Below are 15,657 nucleotides of genomic sequence, written 5' to 3'. Positions count from 1 at the left end.
TATTTAAATCCAGACCTCTGATGAGTGAAGTTGTTGAAGCCTTAAAGCCTCTGCCATATCTCAAGGATATGGCTTGTACTTCTTCCCACTTCCAGGCCATACAAGTAGAGCGCATGAGGTCCACTTCAAAACCTGAACTGGAGGAAGGGTGGAAGCGGGGTTGTAATTAAGTAATGGACAACCTAACGGAAGCCTCTCCTCTCCGAATGGTATGCATGTCTCTCCATATTATTGTAACCTTCTTCATTAATCACCCAAACCTAATGTTGGCCATCCTTTACGTTTAGTATATGCCCATCCATATCATAGTAACCTAATGTTCGCCTCTCCGAATGGTATGCTGTTTTCCATTTCATTTCATGTTTTTGTTCTGGGGATTTAAGTTATCATTAAGAAAATAAACATCTGTCTTAGTTTTGAAGTTCATGCTGGCCTGTTCTTAGTAGTGGGCATTTATGGGCATCGTTGTCCAATATGAAGGTGATTACTTAGAAGAAACTCCTGAGAGAAATAATGAAGAGCTTTTTGGAATCAGTGAAAATGGTTTCCTGTTCTTTTGACCTTTTAATTGTCTTCATTCTTTTTTAGATCAGTATTCCTACTGATTGTTCATCACCTAACATTCCCTCTAGCAATTGTGATTAGAGCTAAAACTTGTTGGTCCTCGTTCCAATGCTCATGCCGAACCATAGCGACAAGAAATTCCCTCCATAACTTTAGGGAGTATGTTGGTTGCCTGCTATACTAAGTTGAGCTTACTGCAAATACCAGAACTTTAGAATATTCAATGATTACTCCATAACATCTAATTCATTGTTTCTTATGACTTTTCTTCGTCCTTTGGAGTAAAAATGTGGATAAATTTGGCATACAACACCAATCACATTGATAATTCATGTCCACTGGGACCAACCTTTAACATGAAAACCAGGGAGGAAGCAAAGGACAGATAAAAGATCAGAAATTGTAAATGAAATCTAAATTCTGATGAAACAATAAGACACTCGGCTGGATTGGCATAAAAAAATAGTTTGGACTGATTTTTTCTTTAATTTTCCACATACATTTTATAGTTCAGAAGTTCTGAGAACGAGACTTCTCGGATGGGGTTCGAGAGTCACGGTGATCTTTGGTGAACAAGAAACTCTTCGAGACACAATTTTCATTGTTGGCCGGGACTTTGGGTTGAGACTTAAGCATGCAAAAGCAAGACTAGAAGCAAGAATAATATCCTGCGTGATCCTTTTATTTGTTGGACGTGATAGGCGAGGGTCTAATATATCACTAAGCATCATGTTTTGGGAAGAAGCTGATGATAGTGATGTCAAGAGCTCCCCAGGATGCTTTCCCATAAGTATTTCCGATTCCAGTACACCAAAGCTATAAACATCGCATTTTTCACTTACAACAATTGTATATGCAAACTCTGAAAAAAAAAAAAAAAAGCATAAAAATTTTGAGGTTCTAACTTCAACATTTGGTTAAGTGAAAAAAAAGAAGGATTAAATATGAACCTGGAGCTATGTAGCCATATGTGCCTGCAAGTATGCTATGATTTGATGAATCAGGATCCAAGAGTCTAGCATTTCCAAAGTCAGAAACGACAGCCTCCAAATTTGAGTCCAAGAGAACATTGTTGCTTGATATGTCTCATGAACAATTGGTGGTGAGCAATCATGATGCAGGTAAGCTAGAGCATGTGCTACACCTTTGATGACATTAACTCTTTTAATCCAATCCAATTCCACGGCTTCAACATCATTGCTTAGAACACAAAACAAGCTTCCTCTTTCCTTGTATTCATAAATCAAAAACATGCATTGCTTATGTAGGCAAAACCCATGGAGCTTCACAATATTTCTATGCCGTATTTCTGTCAGCAACTTCACCTCATTGCTAAAACTCTTGCTGCTGGCTTCTCGGCTTCAAAACGGTGAAGCTTTTTCAAAGCAACCACTCTACCACTAGGTAAACATGCTTTGTACACACTGCCATAGCCTCCAGTTCCAATGCAATATTTGATGTCAAAATCCTGCGTTGATTTAATGATGTCTTCATATGCAATTCTTCCATCATAGTTCCACAATGAGAATATATCTCCATTTTTGGTTGCACTTGGATCAGGTTTGAAACTTTTAGCTCTACGTCGGAAAATGGCCAACATCACCAATGCCAAAGTTGAGACAAGAAGTAAAGTTGGAACAACAATAATGATTTTTAGATTGTGCATCACTTTGCTGTTTCTTTTCCTTTGTACAGTTGGAGATGAAGATGAAGGGCAAGGTGGGAAGCCGGCAATGGCACCACATAAATACTTATTGCCTGTAATGACTCTGGTGGAAGATGAAACAACCCACTTGGAATTGCACCCATCAATGAGTTAAATGACAAATTGAGATCCTTCAAATTAGATGGAAAGTTGGGAATGATGCCTGTGAGATTGTTTTGACTGAGATCTAAGAAGCTTAATAGAGTTAACATCTCAAACCGGGAAGGTATAGCTCCTCCAAGAAAGTTATGGCTAAGATCAATCTTTGTGAGACTAGAAAGGTTACGGAGTTGAGAAGGTATCTCTCCAGAAATGTAGTTGTGGCTTAGATCAAGGGTGTCTAGTAGTGATAGGTTACAAATTTGCAGGGGAATCCTTCCACTCAAATGATTATTTGCTAAATTCAATTTTCGTAAATTTGAGCAATTACCAATTTGAGTTGGAATAGGTCCACTCAATCTGTTTTGGGAGAGATCCAAGTAACTCAAAGCTTTCAAACTCCCAATTTCATGGGATATGGTACCTTCCAAAAGATTTGAAGTAACGGATAGATGGAACAAATTGGTTAAATGAAGTAGAGATGAAGGGATTGGACCAGTGAGTTTGTTATAAGAGATGTACAAGATAATTAGATTTTTTAATTTTCCAATATCTGATGGGATGAAACCCTCAAAAAGATTTGAATCAAGGTACAAAATAATCAAACTGGGCAACAGACCTAGAAATGGAGGGATTTGACCACTGAAATTGTTGGCACCAAGATCCAATTGTACCAAGTTGTTAAGATTTGTTATTTCTGAAGGGATCGAAGCATTTATTTGATTTCTATAAAGGTTCAAAGTTTCCAAATTGGAAAAATTACCCAAATTTGGAGGGAGTGGACCACGAATTTTGTTTGAACTCAACCGAAGAGTTCTGAGATTCTTCATATTTCCAATTTCATGAGGCATGAAACTATTAATTTGATTAGACTGAAGGTCAAGATGTATTAATTTCGTTAATCGACCCAAAGAGGAAGTGATGGGACCCAAAAGCATATTGGATGAGAGATCTAGAGTAACCAAATTGGTTGGTGCCCCAATTTCTTTTGGAATGGATCCATTGAGTTGGTTATTTTGAAGGTACAACGTTGTCAGATAGGTTAAATTGCTAACAAAAGAAGGGATGGGACCCAAAAGCATATTGGAGGAGAGATCTAGAGTAACCAAATTGGTTAGTCTCCCAATTTCTTTTGGAATGGATCCATTGAGTTGGTTATTTTCAAGGTCCAACGTTGTCAGATTGGTTAAATTGCTAACAGAAGAAGGGATTGGACCAACAAGCATGTTGCTTGAAAGATCAAGAGTAACCAAACTCTTTAGCGTCGCAATATTTGGTGGGATAGGATCATTGAGCTCGCAGTGACTGAGATGGAGAGTCATCAACTTTTCCAGGTTCCATACTTGGTGGGGAATACCGTATAATAATGGATTGGAGTCCATATTCAAGTGGGTGAGATTGGTCAAAAAACCTATAGCTGAAGGAATATGCATGATGAGGTTCTTAGTCAAATTAAGAGAAACAAGATTTTTCATGTTCCCTATTGCTGGGGAAATGGAATCAATCTCATTATAAGAAATGTCAAGCACCAATAACTGAGTGAGGTTCCCAAATGAAGGGGGTAACTCACCTCTAAGACTATTCCAGGACAGGTCGAGATACTTGAGTTTTGAAAGGGCACTTATCTGCGGTGGTATACTCCCATTGAGATCATGGTCACTGAGATTAATCTGGGTGACACTTCCAGCTGCGTCGCATCTGACACCAGGCCATCTACAATGGTCAGCATCTTTTTTGCTATTGTTACTCCACCACCCAGTCTCCATCAATGCTTTTGCTTCTTCTGCCTGCAGAGGCTCCGAATCCGAAATTTCATTGCTCTTAACATTTATAGGGAGTAAAAATAATATTACTATAGAAGTGAAAAAATGTGATGCCATAGCTATTCAGTTCAGGTTTGAAGCCATTAACACTAAACTTAAGGTATTTAAAGAAGTCCGGCAAACGTATATTTTAAGTCTTTGGTCATGGCCTACATATTGACTTTCTTCGTCTTTTGAAGTGAAGAAAACGTGTACATGACCAATGTGTTCACTTTTCTTCGTCTTTTGAAGTGTACATTATCAATGTGTTTAACTTAATTATTTTTGGTATAATCGGTCTCAAAATGGGTTGATTAATAGCTATTATGTTAAAATTATCTTGAATAGACAATCAATTATTTGGGAAGAAAAAAATTAAGTGGTGAAATCGAAAAGAAATAAGTAGAATCTTACATACTTTGCTTGTTTTCAAATATATATATGTATATGTATATTTTTAAATGAATGAATGTTTTATTTAATTATTTTTAATGTATGAAAATAAGATCAAACATATAACTATTTTACGTTTTTTTACATAAATGATTGATCATACTTATAAATGAAATGAGAAAATAATTTATGTTTAAAGAACGAGTTTATGATAGTTACGTTTTTACATCCTTAAGAAGTTTTATCATCGACACTAGAACTAGTTTTACAGTCCTGGCTAACGGGTAATAGTAGTTAGTATGGATATGATCATACGGCATTGGTAACTAGTTATAGTAGTTAGCATAAGTGTCACGGACTTAAGGAAGAGTCTTGAATCTCACATCGAACATAATAAGAGGGTCACTGGGGTATAAAAGGGTTCACACCATCTCAACCTTGTGAGGCGCCTTTTGTAGGACAAAATCGTGAGGCCAAAGGAGCCAGAGCGGACAATACCTCACAAGGGTGTGAACCGTGGTGGTTAGGCTGATTTGAGACGTCGGATGAGTGGATGCCCGAGTCCCGGAGCCGCACGGGTTTGGAGCTTAAGTCTCGACCCGTGACAAGTGGTATCAGAGCCAGCCCTAAACCGTTCGATCTACGCCAAGCACCTCGAGGGAGCTAGGCAGGGTAGCTAGCCTCCGTGACGAAGACGTCACGAGGTTAGGTGGGAGAGAATGTCACGGACTAAAGAAGAGTCATGAATCCCACATCAAACATAATAGGAGAGTCACTGGGGTATAAAAAGGTTCACACCATCTCTGCCTTGTGAGGCACCTTTTGTAGGACAAAACTGTGAGGTCAGAGGGGTCAGAGCAGATAATACCTTACAAGGGTGTGAATCAAGACAGGAAGGTTGATCTGGGATGCCGGATGAGTGGATGCTCGGGTCCCGAAGTCGCGCGGGTTCGAAGCTTAAATCTCGACCCGTGACATAAAATCATAGCTAACAAGTTATAATAGTTAGCAATGATCATGAAAATGAAATTATCAATACGGTCAATGTCATGGGTTTTGACAGTGACTGTAACTAAATATAAAAGAATGATAATGATGATTTATAATAATGATGATTTATGATGATTTTTACTGATTGTAACTAAAGATAAAAGAATGATAATGATGATTTATAATAATGATGATTTATGATGATTTTTACAAATTTATTCATAATTTGGTGACATGTTTTGATATTGATTTATGATTTACAAATGCTTGACAAAATGTTAATTTTTAAATTATATTTGACATTATGAATTGATAAATGTTCGAAATGATCTATGTAATATGTATAAAAATGATGTTTGATCCGGTAAGGTATGTGAGCCTATACTTATTAAGCTATGATTTGTTTATTTTCTATTTTCTTTTCTTTTATAAATGATATAAATAATAAGTATGATTAATCACGTGAAGAACTAAAAAAATCTGAGCATTGGATAACTACTTAGAGAATAAAAATTTATGAAGTATTGTTTTTTTTTGTTGTAATACTCGACATTAACAAATTAGAGACTTGTTATTTAGTTATTTTACAAATATTAAAATTATTGAAACCTATTCTATTTGAGGATTTTTCAATAGTTATAAATTAGGTTTCGTATTGCTTTGAAATTTTACTTCAAAGTAATATGCTTATATTATGTCTCGATCTCAAGATGTGACATGAAGCCTTGCCAGTAACCAATTTTGACTGGAAACATGCTCCATAGGACTTGCTCTTCTTCGTGGAAATGAAGACGGACAATAAATAACGATGTTTTCGAAGACTTTGTGAACACATACATACCTTTCAATATCTAGATAATTGTCTTCTCAAGCAAAGACCTTATAACATTAAGATGAAATTCAAATAATTTGACAATGATCTGTTGATTATTTTTCATGGATAACATGATACAATTTTCACATAAATTTGAAGAAAAAAAATACCAAATCAAAATTTGTAAAAACCAAAATTCGTGGATAACTGGAATTATCAGTGCCAGACCTTCAAGATCTGAATTACATGCTTGGATGCGGTGGTAGAGAAAGTTTGATCAATTTACACATGAGATGAAGTTGAAATTCTAGCCTAAATAATTGACTACATTAGAGAAAGTTCAATGTTAAAATCTTCAATATGAGTTTTTTTTTTTCAAGCTTTTACTAGAGTAAAAGGGTATAATAATCTCCAATCCTTTGAGTGTGTTCAAGGAAATGTTGATTTTTGGAGTCGATCCTGATGAGTTTTGTTTGACTACAGCTTTGACAGCTTGTGCACAAAGTGGGAGTCTTTGGGAAGGGAAATGGATTCATGAGTATGTGAAGCAAAAGGGAAAATTATTTGGAACTTGATGCGTTTATTGGAACAGCGCGCACTGGTTGATATGTATGCAAAGTGTGGATGTTTAGACTTGGCGGTGGAAGTTTTTGAAGGGATGAGTAAGAGGAATGTATTTTCTTGGGCAGCTATGATTGGAGGTTTTGCTATTCATGGTCATGCAAGGAAAGCATTTCATTGTTTTGAAAGGATGTAAACTGATGGAATTAGGCCAGATGGGATTGTTCTTCTTGGGGTTTTAACCTCATGCACGCATTAAGGGTTGGCTGAGGAAGGTTTACGTTTTGTTGAATAACATGGAAGGTCAATATAGGATTGTTGCTAAAATGAACATTATAGTTGTGTGGTGGACTCGCTTTGCAGGGTAGGTCAATTTGATGAAGCTCTAAAGCTCATAAGAAGAATGCCTATGAAGCCACTTGCTTCGGTGTGGGGTGCTTTATTGAATAGTTGTTGGATTCATAACAATGTTGAGCTTGCCGAGCTTGCTGTTAAAGAGCTTCTAGAGCTGGAAGAATGTGATGGGGATGAAGAAGAATCAGCTCTTGTGCAGTTATCTAACATTTACTTTGGTGCTCAGAAAAGTGAATATGGTCATAGGGTCCATAAGATGATTGGTGATAGAGGGCTCAAGAAATCAATGGTAGGACAACCAAATTTGTTTCTGGTGACGTATCACATCCACTCCATTCTCAAATACATGCTATACTGAGGCTACTCCTCCCTGGGACCCTGACACCTTGTAGACAATATGGATCCATATACCTTGGCAACAGTGTTTTCCTTGGCAACAGTGTTTTCACATTGCAAATCCACACAGTATATGTAGAGACCGTCACTTTGACCCGAAGGTCTCAAGGTTTTGTCCTACAAAAGGCGCCTCTTAAGTTTGGGATTAAGTCTCTACATATATATCATTCCTTATCAACACATTCTCCTGATGTGGGATTGGGGCCGTTACAATCTCCCCACCTTTAATGCTTGACGTCCCTGTCAAGTCGAGTCCATCCACAGGACCAAGATCACACCAGACCATCGTGTAACACTTAGTGACTCCCACGGCTCCACCGTGTAGCACTTAGTGACTCCCACGACTGCGGACTGGTGACGTGAAGATGATAGCAATATATTTGGTAAAAAGAGAATTTGAGAGATTATGATGTTTGTGGGGATTATGAAGAATCAGTTGTTATATGATAATTGGTATATTAAAAAAAACAATATTCGAAATTGGAGATAACTTAGGTAACCAGAGATTTATGTTTGAATTTACATGGTGTAAATTTATGGATATGATCTATTGCATTGATGTCATATGTATTATAGTGGTTATAATCTATATATTATGTGAAGATTTTTAAGAATTAGATGATGACCTCTGGATAATGTGATAATTTTTCAAGGACATAACTTTGATCCATAGACTATAGTGGTGAGTACAAGTAAATGATTCGATGAATTTTGGAGTAGTTAAAGTTTTAATGAATTTTGAAAAATCAATGATTCAATGGATTCTTGGTTTAGTTATTTTGTTGATATTTATATATTGCTTTTGGATCTTGTAGTTAAGAGAAAGTGTAATTACTTTGATATAGTGCGATTTTATAAGTTGAAGAGATTTTTTTGACGCCACTTGTAATGAGATATATTTTATAAGTTAAAGGATTATTTAAGAGAACAATTTGGTCGTTGGATATACTATGGGTTTGAGAAAAGACTTTTGACTTAATGAGGTTTTGAAATTATTTGATAAGTATTAAGTGAATCATTGATCATGGATTAAGATTGGAATAGAAGTGTACATTGCTGGAATTAAAAGTATAGAATATTGGAGTTTGAATGAAATGATGTGTTGAAATTTTGATGCAATTATTTATAGATTATAATGTTGGAGAATTTATTTTGATGGATTTAGTCCAAAATGTTATAAAAGTGGTATCAGAGCTTAAGTTACGATCTTTGGAGAATTTTAAGAGGCAGTTTTATATTTTATATGATTTGTATTTGGATATATAAAGATATATCATCAGTTGGATTAAAGACATAAATTTTACTTGGTATATTGTTTTATTGAAGAATTTTAGAATGTTTAAGAAAGAAGGCTTCGTTTTACTTTGAGATTTTCTTCAAAGTAATATGACCGTGTTATGCCTCGATTCGGGGCGTGACAGTATATCAGTGTAACCTTCTTGGAATCCTACCGCAGATTCGTATCCAGTGAGCTTGAGCAGTAGTTGCTGATCAATATCATGAACTACCATCGAATTTTATCAAGCTGGTAACAGTCATTCTTTACTGCAAAGGGAGCCAGCCGCGGCAATTTATATTTCTCCAAATTGTTATCAGAGAAAGGAACCATTTCTTGCTCGTATGCATGGAACATCACTAGCATTTTCTTTTAGCAATTAAATTCCTTGTTTGATTTCTAACATTTTTGCACTGATTTATTTTGAAGTACCACTTTCCCAAGCAATTAGTTTAATGTTTTCTTTCTTACCCTATAAATTGAGCGATGCTATGGCCATACTTGATTCTTATCAGAAATTGCAGGCCAGGATCTGTAGTATGCTCTCATATCTTCATTAGAAAATTTTGGCACTGCCAGTAATTACTTGAGTTACAAATGACTGCAAAACTTGGAGAACAAACTGAAACAGAATCCTCTGAAGACATCTTCCAGCATATGCTTCTCCAAGGGATATGTTACTAACCGCATGATCTAAGATCTAATCTAAATAGAAATAAATAATGCCCTCATATTAAAATTTGAAGTTAATATCAAACTTCAAAATGCAAACCTGAAATATTAAATATTTGTCCATTTTCTTTTTGTTTGTTACCCATTTTTTGTGCTTGGGTGCATGAAACTAAAACAATGCAGTGTGCTACATTAATTCTTTAAAGACTCTCTTGGTAGGGAGCTGATAATAGGATTAGATTGGACCTGATTGTTGTTTTAATATGTGATTTGGATCCATTCTTCAGTTATTTTTTATCTTTGGCAAAAATTGGTTCATGCATCATGGTAGGATATATAGATCATGCTATCAGCATTGATTTGTGCCAAATCGAATTTGTTGCAATTGCAAATATGTCTTGATACAATTATCATCAATGAATCTTAAGATTTAATTACTACAAGTTTATTGAAGAATTGAACCATTGGTGTGAGCAATATTTTTATCCTGTTTTCCTCCGACTGATAAACAACAGCTAGGCTGCTTCACTGCACCAGGAGCACACACTGCCAATAATGGGTCCAGAAAAGCTGCAAGAAGTGGGATCCTATATCACATTAAAGAAAATGGAAAAGATGATTCACCCATTTGCGATGCCAGCAGAAGACTTCCCTCCTCAAAAAGTGCATCAGTGTTTGAGCATCCGGTAAACCTTTGGCCTTTCCCTAAGAATAATGCTCATACCAACGGAAAGTAACAAGTTTGTTCTCCATTTGCCTTCTTTTTACCGTTCTTCTGTTGTGTGATAGATGCATCTTACTACTTGTTTACCTGTGGTTAATATAACAGGTGTTGAGTGAAAATCCTTTGAGCTTTTATGAGTTCTCACAATCTTGGAGCGAAAATCCTACTTCCTTTTACCAAAAATATATATGTATAAACGGCCCCTTCCCCAAGTAGCCTGCATGACTTTCAAGATGCTTTACTTGCTTTTAATGGTGAAAAAAGAAAAAGAGAAAGGGAATCTTCATCATGGAAGTCAATGCTTTTATCCTTTCCATGAATGATTGAGGCTTCTAAGATGGCCAATATTATAGTGTACTGTCAGATCTTTTAGAATTGGTATTTCCTTATCTAGCTTTTTGATTTCATGTCAATTCCATGCAAAAAAAAAAAAAAAGTTATGGATGCCAATTTGTATTTTAACATTGACATCCCCGTGAATTGATAAAGTTACAAACTGAAAAAGACACTTCTCCTATAAGATGGATTCCTACGCAATGTTGAAGTTTTTTTTTTTTTTTTTTTTTTACATTAACATCTTATATGATTTATTGGTGTCCCTATGAAAATTTTAGAGTGTCAAAAAAAAATAAGCCTTCAAATTTTATATTTTTTAATGTTTGGACACCCCATTAAAACACCCCTGATTAAAAACAAATTTATCATTTTTACATTATCGATAGAATTTTTAAATTTTAAAACTGAAATTAAAAAATTATTATGTGTCTTCTTTATCATATTAATTTTGATATTTTTTAAATATATTTTAAAATAATAAACATCAATAAGTGAAAATTTTAAATTTTGTATGAGATAGTTTTTTTTTTTTTAAATAATGACTCACTTTTTTTTATCTTTTTGGTAAAGTCTTGAAAAAAAAAGTAAAAGAAGTCATCAAACATAATCTATTATACAAATCTCAAAAGGTTCAATTTAAATGTTTTTTTCCTCTTATATGTACTAACCAATAATAAATAACAAAAGGTGATTAATAAATTACACATTCTCTCCCTTAATTCAACCTAATCTATTCTACACCTAAAACCACTTCACTTTCATGTTCTTTAGCCCAAGCAGGCGAAGGAATTTGTGCATAAAATTACTATAAATAAACATTTCTTCTAGATTTACCGTAATTTGAAATAATTTTTTATATATAAAGGAGGTTATAATTTGATGATAGGAGAAAACTTGAAGGTTTTGATATTCAAATTTTCAATTTATTAGATATAATTTTTTAAAAGTAATTAGATAAATTAGTTAGTGTAAAACTCGAATTTAATATATTAATAAAATAATGAATAAACAAGCAACATAGATGTAATTTCATTAAATATCAAAGATCAATTACTTTAAATATTTAAAAAAATTATTTAGGATTTATTTAAATAAATAATAAAATTAATTTTAATGAAATTAAAATAACAATAATAAGAAATTTTATATAATAATTATGATATTAAAATTAATAATAAAAAATATATATTTAAATGTCAAAACAATGACTGTGATAAAATTAAATATCCTTGTTCCCACCAAAAGAGAGTCACCATCAAAGTTGCCATTATCCTGGTCATCATCATAATTTATTAATCATCAAAATCTTATCTTCAATACGTGGAGTAAATCACTTGATTACTTCGATTACGAATTTTCAACTGTTTTTGAATTCAACAAAAAAAAACTATTTTTTTTTTGCTATATTTCAACAACTTCATTCCAGATTTCTCTTGAGATGGAATTTGTTTAAAGGAAATAATGTTCAGAAAAACGAGTATTTTCAAAAAAGATGGGTTCTATTATTATAAGAGCTTTTTCTTTATACGAATATCTCCACTTTTTTTGCCACTTTTTGTTGATCTCAGCGTCAAATAATTTCCCTTTGTCCAGAATTTTCTATGCTATTTTGGCATCCGAAGGAGAAATAACGATGTGAAGGCTTTTGTTAGATGCTTTTCATTTATTATTATTTTTTTAAAGTTGCTCATATTTTATTTTAAATTATGTTTTTCGAAGAATGTGGCTTATTCAAAAAAATCTGTCTCAAAATATTCTTCCCATATATATGAAATTTGATTTGAAATTTTATTCTCGAATCTCTCTCATTTAGGATAACATATTTACGTAAAAAAAAAAAAAATTAGCTTTTTGCACAAAGTTGACAGTCCAATCCGCAACCGACGGATTTTGATTCGACGCGATTTCATAGGATCGATTTTTTAAAAAAAATTAAATTTCGAGTCGAATCAGATCGTATATTATTAAGAAAAAATCAAATTTGAATTTTAGATAAATCTGACTCGACTCGATATTATATAAAAAATTATTTTTAAAATTATTTTTTATTTTTTAATTTATATATTTATATATTTATATTTAAAAATAATATTTTATTAATTTCGAGTCTGATCGAATTTAAGTATTAAAAAAATAAAAAAAAATTCAAATAAAATCATATTCGAATTTTATTATTATAAAATCGGATCAGATTCGAAACAAACAAAAACTCATCTCGATCTGACCCATTATCAATCCTATTTTTGCACTTCAAAATAATATTTTCATTTTAGTCATAAGTATTAAGCAAAAGGCTTCCTTGGTTACATCAAAAGCATGGCAACTCTATTTTTCCCAAAACATAAAGTAAGCAAATAATGTTAGTAATTATTTACTTGGAAGTGTCATGTCAAAATCAAAATGATGAAATCGCATTAAAATAAGAAGAGAAAATGTTATAAAGCAAAGAAAAAAATGGCAAACTTCGACACTGACTACTGTGACTTTTTGTGTTACATTAGTTGAATTGAATGGGACTCCTATATATTTTTTTATATTATTTATTCAATTCATCATTTTAATTTCTTTTTTTCTCTTTTCAAATTAAAATCTAAGGACTTTTCAAGATTACCAATTCTACTCAACCTCTTGTATAATATACATGTTTATCAACATCTATTATTCGATTTTTCTTAAATAAAATTTCTATTTTAAGTCTTATAAATAGAGATAATAAGCTTAAGAGAGTTTATCTTCTTTATGAAATTCAATCCGATTCGATTCCGAATTAATTGAAATCTAAAGTGATTATCAGATATCGAAAAGTTTCAGACCAAAAATATATATATGTGTTTTAAAATATCTATGACAACAAAAGTTTAGGTTATATTTACGAACAAAGTTCATTAATAATGTTGTCACTTTTAGAAGATTATTGGTTACTATACCATAAAGAAATAACAAAACATATTGTTCTTTTATCTAAGAAAATAGTGATTGGAGCCTGCATTTTGAAAAAAAAAAATTATAAATTAATTATTGAATCAAATGCTCGTATATTAAACATGTTAATTTTGAAATTTTTTTTTCATACAAAAGAAAAACATTTTTGACATTTAAAATTTCATCTCTTACAATATTTCAACTATTTAAATTAAACCCAAATGACAAATTGATTTAAGTTTTTGTGTTTTGCAATCTTTCATTTAAATTAGCCCATGTTGATAGTTAGGTCATGACTCAATTCTCTTTTAAGAAATGTTTCCACCCCTTACTTTTTAAGTATTCCTACAACCATAATAGGGAAAGATTTATTCTCTATATTATAGGCTTAATGAATTTTCAAAACAGATGAACATTTAATGTATATGAAGAAACAATTAAATTATTACACATTGATCATCCTTTCCTACTCTGTTTGGTAGCTAAGGAATCACATTATCCAATTAATAATGCACTCTTGGTAGGTCTAAACACCAAACTTGTCAAGGAAACATTGTCAAGGTAAACATGATAGAGTATTGGAGTGGTTGCTCCTATAATTGCAAAGTCATCACAATAAATTTTTTGGGATTTTTCCTTTTCTTTTTACTTATTTTCTTGGTTATCAAATAGAAGCTTTTTCCCCATCTTTCAAATTTTTTTTTTGTTATGAAAAATGATTATGATACCAAATCTTGATCCATATTTACTTTCTTAACTAATACCTAAATCTTTCAATTTATTATGCAATAATAAAAAAAAAAACTTTGTCAAGTCCTTCTAGATGTTCTTTTTTTTTTAATTAATAAAATTCCAAATGTTGTTATAATAATGAAAAACATAAAAGGCCAAAAATGGAGCAAAAGGGTTGAAAATTCAGACATCTAGGGCCTTAATCAAATTATGCAAACTTGGACAATTTTCATAGAATTGGCTTGCACATGTCTATGATTGAGTTGAATGTTCTTGCCCAAATTCCAAATGGATGCCGTGTGAAATAGAAAACAAATAGAAATAGTCTAATTAATTATGAGTTGAAAAAGATGTTTTGACATTTTTTAAAAGAAAATTTTGAAGTTCTTTGCTTGCAATTTTCTCATAAGGAAAAGGTTGAAGAAAGAAAGTAAATAACATGAAAATTTAAAATCTATTATGTTGGATTTAAAATTGTTTTATCTTTTTAAATAATACTGTCAAAATATTTTTAGATTTTATTTATATTAAATTCGTGAATAATTTTAAAGATGCACTCTTACAAAATTTATTAAAAATTTCGCTCTATATTTAATTAGAGTTAAAAGCAATTTTCTTTTCTTTTCTTTTCTTTTCTATACTTTCTCCTAACCATTTAAGTATTTAGGATTAAGGGAAAAAAAAAAAAAAAAGGGAAGAGTACAATTTTAAGGAAACACTATTACAAAATGTTGTATTATTCAAAGTTGTCCAACAATTCAACTCTATATTGGATTAGACTTAAAGACAAAGGTTTTTTTTAAACCTCACCAAACATTTAGGCATCTAGAAGTAAGAAAGAAGGAAAAGAGAATAGACTTTATTAGTTTTCTACTTGTTAGTTTGAAAATTTTAAAACATTTATAATATGTAATGAAATTGTAAAATATGAAATTTTAATTTTAATTCAATTGTTTCATTTAATTATTTTTAAAAATGTGACTTTTAATAATTTTAAATTTTAATATTTGAAATTTTTTTATTTCATACCACAATATTTTTTATACAAAAAATATGTAAAATATCTATAAAGTTCATTTAAAGAAAATTATTGCTTAATCATAAAAAATATAATATCTTAAAAATATATTTTACATGATTTCATACACCTTTTAGTCATTGCCAAAACAATAGAAACTTTAGTCATGTCATTCCAAAAATAAAATAACAAAAAAAAAAAAAAACCCTTTTACTCAATGTTTCCTTTTTTTTTTTTTTTTGAAATTTTTAATTTTATTATATAATTAATTAAAAAAATTATTACACATCTAAATTTTT

General features: G+C 32.0%; 2 pseudogenes across 1 annotated transcript; one reads left to right on the top strand and one right to left on the bottom strand.

The window, feature by feature from the left end:
* Window positions 1–1,048: 1,048 nt before the first annotated feature.
* Window positions 1,049–4,334, bottom strand: LOC149511830 (uncharacterized; annotated as a pseudogene). The gene is made up of 2 exons (XR_016333109.1): window positions 1,515–4,334; window positions 1,049–1,426 (listed from the first exon to the last, which is right to left on the bottom strand). The product of XR_016333109.1 is annotated as an uncharacterized LOC149511830 (transcript).
* Window positions 4,335–5,607: 1,273 nt separating this feature from the next.
* On the top strand, window positions 5,608–8,020 carry LOC149511829 (putative pentatricopeptide repeat-containing protein At3g28640 pseudogene; annotated as a pseudogene).
* Window positions 8,021–15,657: the final 7,637 nt, after the last annotated feature.

This window comes from Durio zibethinus, chromosome 24 (assembly GCF_047325235.1).
Source record: "Durio zibethinus cultivar Kanyao isolate XHJ-2024 chromosome 24, ASM4732523v1, whole genome shotgun sequence".
Taxonomy (NCBI): domain Eukaryota; kingdom Viridiplantae; phylum Streptophyta; class Magnoliopsida; order Malvales; family Malvaceae; genus Durio; species Durio zibethinus.
The sequence above is the reverse complement of the archived record's forward strand: the minus strand, read 5'-3'. Positions and strand labels throughout refer to the sequence as shown.